The sequence below is a fragment of the Struthio camelus genome, chromosome 6, assembly GCF_040807025.1.
Source record: "Struthio camelus isolate bStrCam1 chromosome 6, bStrCam1.hap1, whole genome shotgun sequence".
Taxonomy (NCBI): domain Eukaryota; kingdom Metazoa; phylum Chordata; class Aves; order Struthioniformes; family Struthionidae; genus Struthio; species Struthio camelus.
In genome coordinates, this window is record NC_090947.1 from 18,110,147 (window position 1) to 18,119,744 (window position 9,598).

Consider the following 9,598-nt stretch of genomic DNA (forward strand, 5'->3'; position numbering starts at 1 on the left):
ACAATGGAGGTAACAAGTTTTCATAGTTTTGGCTTTTTTAACTAAAGCTTTTAATGTGATTAAGCATGTTAGAGAGCTCTTGTGCTTTTTTTGTGCCCTGGCAGAAGTTCTAGTGGATTTTTGTCCGCTACCCCTAAACTTGTAGAGGTAGGCATGTAGCAACTTGGGCACTAAAGCAGTGTATAAGAGGAAGCTGCAAGGTTCTTTACAAAATAATGGCTAAGGGCTTTTTTCCCTCTCTTTTCCTCTGTATAACAGCTAAATATCCTTGTTTTTTGAGCATTGTCTTGATGATTAATAACTTATGCAGTTCCTGTTTTGTACAGTATGGTTCTCTTAAATCTCTGTTTTGCTATGCATGCCCACACGGAGTAAACTTAGTTGAAAACTTTCTGTTGAGATCCTCACCAGCTAAAAAGTGTTAGAACCTCCATCGCTGAGAACTATTATTAATTCTTTGTGTTTTTGTAATAAAGACAAGCAGATGGTGCAGCTAGTGGAAATTTTAGCTTCTCCTCATCTAATAAACATGTATTTTTCTGATACTTACCTGATCTGAGGCATACCAAGGAAATACTTTGTAATATAGTCCTCTCTTTTTCTAATTATTTAGCCCTTTTGACCCAGTTACTTTCAGGCTGGGTTTCTCAATTGTTCTTAAGTGGCCAAGGAATGTCTATCCATTTCTTTTGTTTGTTTTTTGTTTTGAAGGTGTGTTTAGAGTTTTCTGTATGTTGTTTTTAGCTCACCTAAATTTTTATGTACCTTTTTTTTTTCCTGTTGTAAATACATGGAGTTTTACAGGTTAATTCAAATTCTAGGAGAACATTATGGTGGCAATATCTATTTGAAACATTTCATTTGTAAATAAATTAAAGACTCATTTTATTTGTGAGTCAGTTTGGACTTGATACAAGTTCAAAATGTTCAAATTCATGAATCTTTAAAAAAAAAATCAGTATTTGTGTTTTTTTCAACATGAGCACATCCTTTTTGGTGTAAAAGCACAAAATGAAGCCTATGCAGAGGTGAAGATGCCTGTTTCCCAGTTAATGGACTGGATAAAGGGAGCAATTCTGGGAGGGTAGGAGAAATTGGAAATCATTTCTTCTTTTGTCCTAGTAATATGATCTGATACCTATTTAGAATAAATTCAGTAAGGATTGGTTTTTTTTGACTAACAAACATAACCAGCTGGTTGTGGATCAACAGAAATAGATAGTATTGACATTCTTTAATTATTACAAGAATCTCTTATGGGAGTTGATGGGCACCAATTTCCATAACATGATTGGCATCAGAACACCAAAATTATTGCTGACATTATAGAGGATGCAGTTTAAGGTTTTTTTTAAGGCTTTCATTATTGGAGTAGTTTTCAGACCAGTATCTAAAAGAACTAAATAAACACTAGACGGTCTTACTATAATCATAGTTTTCTTTTTTTTAATTGTTTTCTATTTAATTCTGAAGTGGAATGTGCTAGTGATATGATGAATACAGTGACAGAACTGCTGTGAAATATATTCATTTGTTGCAAAAAGTAAAGCTGTAGCTGTGCAAAAATTAACTTGAGAGACTATCTCCTGTAAAATTAGGTAATTTTGCTATTACTTCACAATGATCTCTGTAAAGTAGAAAAGGAACGCCCTGAAGGCTCATCTAAACTGAGAGGAAACTAGGAAATGGTAATGTAAGGCCATATGAGGAAGTTAAGAATGTTTTATCTATTTCATGGGTGGGTCTTGGTGTCTAGCAATGCTAATTTGATTCTGTTTGTCTAATACAAAGTATCAGTAATAACATTCATTATTCAGTGAAAGGGAAGAGACAATGCATGGTCTCTGATTTTATCCAATGGCACCTCGTTTGCTTTTCTCAGGTTGCCAAATGTATATGTTACAGGTACTCTTCAGAATGTGAGCTACAAGGCAAATAAGTTTCACGTGAACCAAGTTTAAGGCACTTCTTTGTTAATACACCCTCTTTCTCTATATTCTTATTTATCGCTGCCAACTGTTGAGATTTTCCCAGCTTTATAAAATGTCTTTCTTGACAGTGGTAAGCCAATTAACAACTGTACCTACGGTTTTTTGTTTGTGTCCCCTCCCCGCCCTGCCCCACATCCCCTGGAATATATGACACACAGTTTTTCATCATATATTTCATATCATTATGGCAAGAACAAATGTCTGGGATTTTCACATTTTAAATAATTAAAGTTGGCTGTGATGGAAATGTTCCAATTCTTAGATGAACAGAGAGCACACAAGCTGCTTCTTTGATAGCACCCAGAAACATTCATGAATTCTGCCTACTGAAAATTCATCATCAGGATATGTAATTAGAAATGCAGCTTCTTTAATAAAAAGTTGAGTCATTTATTGGTTAAGAATGCATATAAACTACTTATCATGTGTTATAAGCTCTTCAGAAGAGATATAAATGTATAAAATAGAACTGTATCACATTTTCAGAAGGCTTATGTGATGCTGTTTATCTTGCTTCTTTTAATTATGTTTTGACAGATTGCTGGGGTCTTGGGGGAATTCAACCAGAGGGTCTCACTGACTCAAAGTGGTTCTGAAAATAGGTCAATATTTGTGCCTGTAGTATGTCAGGCTGATTAGAAAACAAGCTTACTTTTAGACATATGGATTAAAAATGTACTAAATATATATGTTCCCAACTTACCTCATTAAAAGTTTTGCCCATTAGAGAAGAGTGGAGGACTGTTGGTTACACTGCAAATTAAAGGGTTAGTTTGAGGCAAATTTCTTTTTTTCCTCTGAACTTTCAAGGATAATGATTAGCTCTGTGTTCCCTTTTGTATGTCTGAATGGCTGCCTGTTCCTTCATATATGATTCATTCTCTGGAGAACACGCCAAAGCTATGTTATTTGATTGACTCTGGTATGGCCAGATTATCTTGTCTCAATCATCTGAATGATAATATTTCATCAGGCGGACAGAACTGTGGCTTGCTATTTGCAGTGTTTGAAAGTGAAATGAAATGAAAGCCTGAAATCGAATGTTCTTTATTCCTTTGGCCTAACCACTATACTGTGGACAATGCTGTGGTGAGGTTTTTCCCTGCTCTTGCTGTTTTTCATGGAAAAAATCACAATAGGGGTTTGCTCCAACATGGAAAGGGGGAGTTTTTGAAATGCAGAAGGAATGTATTGGCTAATAGAAGTGTTTCCTACTAAGCTATAGCATTATAGCATTATTGATGTGGGTGGAGAGCAAACCACAAAATACCCTCTGAAGTGAATTATGAGTCCAGTAGCACAGATAAATATTTCAAAGCAACATTTAGAAAATGTAATTATGTGCCTTTTAATTTTAACTTTGATTTTTTTCTCAGTTTGCATTTATCTTAGTGATGAGTTAACCTCTTTGCTTTTACTTTCTTGGCATTAATGCAAGAGTGGGAATTGACTGGAAACCAAGCACTTGTCCAAAGTCCCATAAATTACGAAATGCTAAAATCAAAACTTCTCGCTCTTAGTTCCCTTTACTCTTTTGACAATAATAGAGAAACATGCTCAGTGGTGGCTTGTAAACAGTGCAGAAAAACCATCTTTGTGTCCCCAGATAGTATGACTTTAGAAATCTGACATGTTTTGCTGCACAAAGCAGCTTTTGTTTTCCAACGTGTTCATCCAGGTAGGCTCAGCTATCTATCTGAATAGATGATGTTTCTGACCTCTCTAATGCTTATTACCCTTGTCAGAGCATTTAGGTGATGGTCTTTGAACTGAGAGCTGCAGAAAGTATCCTGGTAGGGGCATGAGGAGTTCTAGAATGGTTCTTGCTTGCTTACCAGCACAAGTTGGGTATGTAAGGTACTGCAATTAGCTGTGCTCAGTGGCAGATGGTTTAGCTTCCAGGTGAGCAGAGCCTGCAAAAAATTAAGTGCAACCCTGTGTTTTGACTTTCTTGCTCTTGGGCACTTAATAGATTCGTTAGCTGCTGCAGTCTCTCCACAGCTGAGCAGATAGAGAAGTACAGTGTGCCTTTGTCCACCTTTTCCAAGGTGGAAAACTGCTGAGCACGTATATGTACGTGAGCAGGAGGAAGACTACAATGGTTAACTTCAAACTGCTGGAGGAACAGAGAAGGGAGAGGTGATTGTCAAACCTTGGAGAACAGCTGATTACAGTAACCCTTACTGTGGTGCACACAAACCTGCAAGGTCTAAATAAATGGGTTAGAATGTTATAAAAGTAGCATGTGTGTTTCTAAAGAAATGCACTAAGCACGGACTACTCAGAAACGTGCTTGAAACATGCTCTTCTAAGAATATGATGTTAATGTTGTAAATTCTCTTTAGCTCTCTTATCATGTGGTTATGTCTATAATTTAAGGTGATGGGTACAAACGGAGAATATTCACTGCCACCTGCTGGCAATCCGGTTTAATTTTCATTTCATTCTATCTGTAATATGAATGCTGGCTGTTTGCTTAAATTACATCACAGGATAGGAGAAAATGAAAGAGAAAATATGGTATTAGTAACAGTTCTGTATTGGTTACCAGTTGGTCTAAATGGCAAATCTACCTCTATAATGTACTTAAGTTCCATAATAGCTTAATAGGTACTTCAATGAGGGCAGATATCTCGTCTGTTTATATCCATGGTCAGCAAAAGAATGAGGGCTGTATTTTACTCCTTGTTGAGGAAAGGATCCTGGCTCTGTGGAATTTGCCTTCCAGATTCCCTCCAAAACAGGTAGAACAGAGTGATCCCCTGAGTATGTGCAAAGCCGTTCTATGGGTCTTTTGTGATGTGAGCAAAGCACTTTCTTAATTTTTGTTCAGGAAAAATAAATTGTTAAGTCTATGCTAACAGCTAGTCAAATACATTTCTGTAACAATGTGTTTCTACAGATGTGTTTCTATAGTAAATAGTGTCTGAATATGGTATAGTGTTTGAATACTGATTACTTTTACCATAGGAATATCAAATATCTTGAATTCCATAACTTACATTTTTACTTAGTTATGAAAAATACTTTCTTCTGATTTGTCACCAGTATTTGGCTAGAGCTTTCTTGTGTGCTTGAGACTGTCTGTCAAAACAGCAGACAGCTTATTTTCTCTGTCTCAAAGAGCTCTCTCCCTTTCACTGGCAATGGCAATTCTGTCCATTCTTGAATAGCAGCATCAAGCCTAGTGGACCTTAAAAAAATAACAAATATTGTCTTTACCCATTTTTCTGGGCACTCTTGTCCATGTGCACAGAATAGACAGCAAATCAAGTCATATTAAGGGTTGAATCAAAGACAAGTTAATGACTGAAGTCGTGTTGGCTATTTTTGCTAAAAATACATCCAGGAAAAAAAAAAAGGCATTTTAATTGGTTACTGCTCCTGATTCTTAGCCTTGCTTCTCTGTTGAACTGTAATCACTGAATGTGTAAGATGGTGCAAGCGAGGAGCCAGCACATACTTATTTCCAGAGCCCCTGCTAACCTTTTCAGAAACAGAAGGCTGGGGACGCTGACTTTATATATTGCTCTAATATGAATACTTGAGAGGGAGTATTTATGCGGTACTGCTTAAACCTGGGAGTGAGCACAGAAGCACTGTGTAATACCAACCTTTGTTAAAGATGTGAAGCCAATTAACTTGAGCTTTTAGATGTTCCAGATCTTATCAAAATGCCAGACATCTAAATTGCATTCCATAACGGGTCTTAAATTATCTCAGTACTGATTTACACCAGTGTCACTTGTTAGCATACCCAGGAACTTAGTGGCGTCTGGCATCTGAAACTTTTCAATAGACGGGTTAGCACAAACCAAGCAGTTGAAACTTGATTGTCTTCTAAATCCAGAAAGCTTGGGGAAGGGACTTAGCGCTCACTGTCTGATCTGGAATTTCATCCAATTTTAAGAGTACAGCCAAAGAGCATTTTATTTATAAAGGAATCTCTGCTGTTTTTAAAGGAGTTTATTGTTTATGCATAAGGGAGTTTTTTTTATGTTGTTTGGTGTGCTTTTTCTTTAATTCCCTTAACTTCTTGCTTTCTTCCATCTTTCTTTTAGGGCCTGAACTAAGCCATTCTCACATATCGCTGACACAAGGAAAGGAAATCCATGAACAATCCACAACTTAACTTAAAAATGTAATTTTTTTCCTCATTAAGGTCTGAGATCCCTCTGCTTGAGAGTCTTTGAAAGTGCTTTTCTGCAGATGAGAAGTTTTAAAGACTTTTAAAAAAAAAAAAAATCCATTCCTATTCTTCCAATAGGAAAATAGTCCTTTCCCTAGACATTGTAATGTTGGATGCATATTCCAGAGACTTACAATATTGATGCTAACCGGGCAGGTGAAGGTTGACTAAAGAATATAGGGGCACTAGGTGCAAAGTAATTTTTCTTTGGACTGTATTACATTGCACAGTTAAAGCAGCCCTCGTAGGGTCCTATTTTGCATCAACAGTGTGCTGTACGGGGAAAAAAATAGAGCAAATATCTCTTTTGGGATTTGCAGATGCTTTCTGCAGACTATCTGGGTAGAAGCAGGAGCCTTTTCACCTGCTATGGATAATCTAGTTACTGTTCGTTATTCAGGTGATATTCCTAAGTATGCGTACTGATTTAAAAGGTTGTGTTATTTTGACAGAGAAGAGCATGTGTACTGTGGTTTAAGATGAACGTGGCCTACAGTTTGTTGGCATGTGATATTTCATGTTTGTGTCTTGCAGTCAGATTACACAAGGAAGTTGCACACTGAGATGCTGTGTCCTACAAGAGTATTTTTCTTTTTTGCATGGGTAGGGAGAATTTTTTTTTAATGCACTGAGATGTTGATGATGTAGCACCACCTTGGATGGCCCACACTGATATTCACAAGACTAGCAGTCTTCTGTTTTACCAAGAACAATGTAATGAAAAAACATTTCTGTAGAACTGTTAAATAGATTTGCTTTAAGAAAAAACTTGTTCTGTAAGCTTAGTGAAATTGCTGTGGTGTTCTGGTTTTACTAGAAAAATGTTGGATTCCTGACTTCAGAAGCAAATCTGCCTTTCTCACTTGTTTGAATGTTCAAAAGCGTTTTGTTCAGTATCTACATGTAAATTATTATAGTATTTAGTTTTTAGCCTGGTAGATCCTCTGTACTCTACTAATTATTCTGCAACAAGGTAGCATTCAGAAGTGAAAGTAAGTTGGGAAGAATATATACAAGTAAGACTTTTCCCTGCTATTTTAAATCACAAGCAATACTACTGCTCTGCTCTTTTCTGCTGTGTTTAGCATGAGCCCCCTTTAGTCTCAGCTAAGCAAATATTCTCTAGAGTCCCATAGGAATTTGGTCTTTTCTGTATAATGCACATACATATTTACGTACTGGAGCCTATAGCCCTCAGGCCCCTAAGTACAGAAAAAAGATGAACGCTACTCTTATATGTGGGAAGGGACAGATGTGCATCTAGGATGGCTTTAGGGATTTTGTGGCAGAGGAACCATTGTAGGAGCACTTCACTCTGACTGTTGTGGGCCATTATGAGGGTCCCCAGGGAGCTGGTCCAAGCTGCCATTCTCACTTTCATCCTTACTATTCCCAGAATCAAACTAGTTCCTCAAACAGCTTGAGTACAGAAAGGTGAAAAGGTGACAGAAAGCACCTACTGCACTTGACTTGGCTGACCTGAGTGCAGCTGTGTGTGTAACACTGTAGCCTACAGGGAGTCACCACATCCTGTGTGCTGCCTTTCAGCCCAAAGACAGCCATTGTTAAGGCTCTAATTCTCCACCTGGGCCTCAGTCTAACAGCAGTGATTGCAGAAAAGGGGTATGCTACCGCTACGGTTCCATGAGAGCTCCCTCATGTGGGGGGGGGGGGAAAGAGGTGGGGGGGACACAGCAGGATAGGAAGTGGTGCCACAACATCAACCACTATTTGGCTGTAGTGGCTGGCCAGGCACACATATACTTCATGCATGTTGTAAAATAATATACCTCCAGCCTCAAGATCATGCAAAAAGCCTGTGTGCTACAGACACAGTTCACTCACTCTAGTGTATAATGGGAACAGTGAAATCATTCAAAACAGCAATTCAGGGATCAAAGTTAGGACAATAAGGTATATGAACATAATTACTGAAAAGAGAGCACTGAATTATAGCTGCAGGGACAGAATGGGACTATAGTAACTTTTCTCTGTTGTTTAGATAGGACATTTTTCTGATACAGCCACAGCAAAAATGTAACACACAGTATCCTGAACTTCTGTTACTGAACTGAGATCCTGTGATGTAACAAAAGATTAACTAGCTACCTAAAAGTTTTCTTGATAGGAAGGCAAAATCAGAACTGCATAATATACACATACATACATACATATTAAGAGGCAGAAAATGTTCTTACAGGGATTGTAGGAATGTTTTTCTACAAGGATTATAAAGACTATCTGAAATACATACTCTAGGAAAAAAATGATCCTCCAGAAACCCCAAGTCAGCCATACGCGTTTCTAACGATTAAAAGGATCTGTAACCAACTCCAGGTAAGGTGCATTCATGTTAATGTGTTCTAGTACTTGATGCAAAAGAAAATAGTAAGGTTAGTCTTCAGTTTCGGAGGCTGCGCAGTAGCCCATGATATGCAGAAATTACACCTACTTCTTCATGTAAGTTTGAGCTTCCTTGTGGAAAACAACTTAATGTTCTGCCTCTATCCCTTCACTTGAGCCCTGGAAAGCAAAGAAAAATATGGCAGTACTTCCTGCTTCCACTCCAGCTTCACTTTCAAATTCATCTCTTTCTTTAGGTCAGACTTAAATCTTCCATTATCAGTTAGCTTAAGCTAATGAATGATTTGAGGATGTGCTATGCTATTAATTCAGCTGAAGTTAATTGATCTGCTTTGCAGATCAGTTAAGACTGAATTACTTCTGATTATAAGCGAAAGTAAGGTTTCAGGTATGTGAAACCTGGGCAATGTAGGTAGCACAAAGTCTTCTGGGCTACCACTTTGAATATTTAAGGTGCTTAAATACCCTTTAATAGATTTCAAGCCTGTTTGTTTTGGATCTGACTCTAAATATGTATCTATCTAGCTCAAGAGTCAGGATGAGCACATGTGTAGTTGTAGAACTTTCTACCTACTCTAAACTATGGAGGGAAGGAATGTTTTTGCCATCAGGGAGTGAATTTTACAAATAAATCATGGGAATATTCTAAATTGCTTTGTTTTCTACATTTGTACAAAAGGGTCCTCACTGTGTCACTACATGTACGTACACTGACATTAGGGAGCTTGAATTTGGCTCAGAGCAGATTGCATAATAAATATATATTAGCATAAAGGCAATTGTGATTAGGATTTCAGGCAATAGGTAGATAAATACTTCTAGGACTAAAACAGGATGAAGAGATAAAGTTGTATTTAGGAAAAGCTGAAGATATATAGAATAGGAAATAGAGCAAGCTGAAGCATGAACAGAGCTACAGTAAAGCCAGAAAGTTCTCATAGTACTGTTATCTTACTAAGGAGACAGCTGTGAAGCAATCACACTTTTATGTCCTACTATTCTGTTCCTGTTAACAGAAAGGAGAAACTGTACAAACATCCATATTAGGTTATAT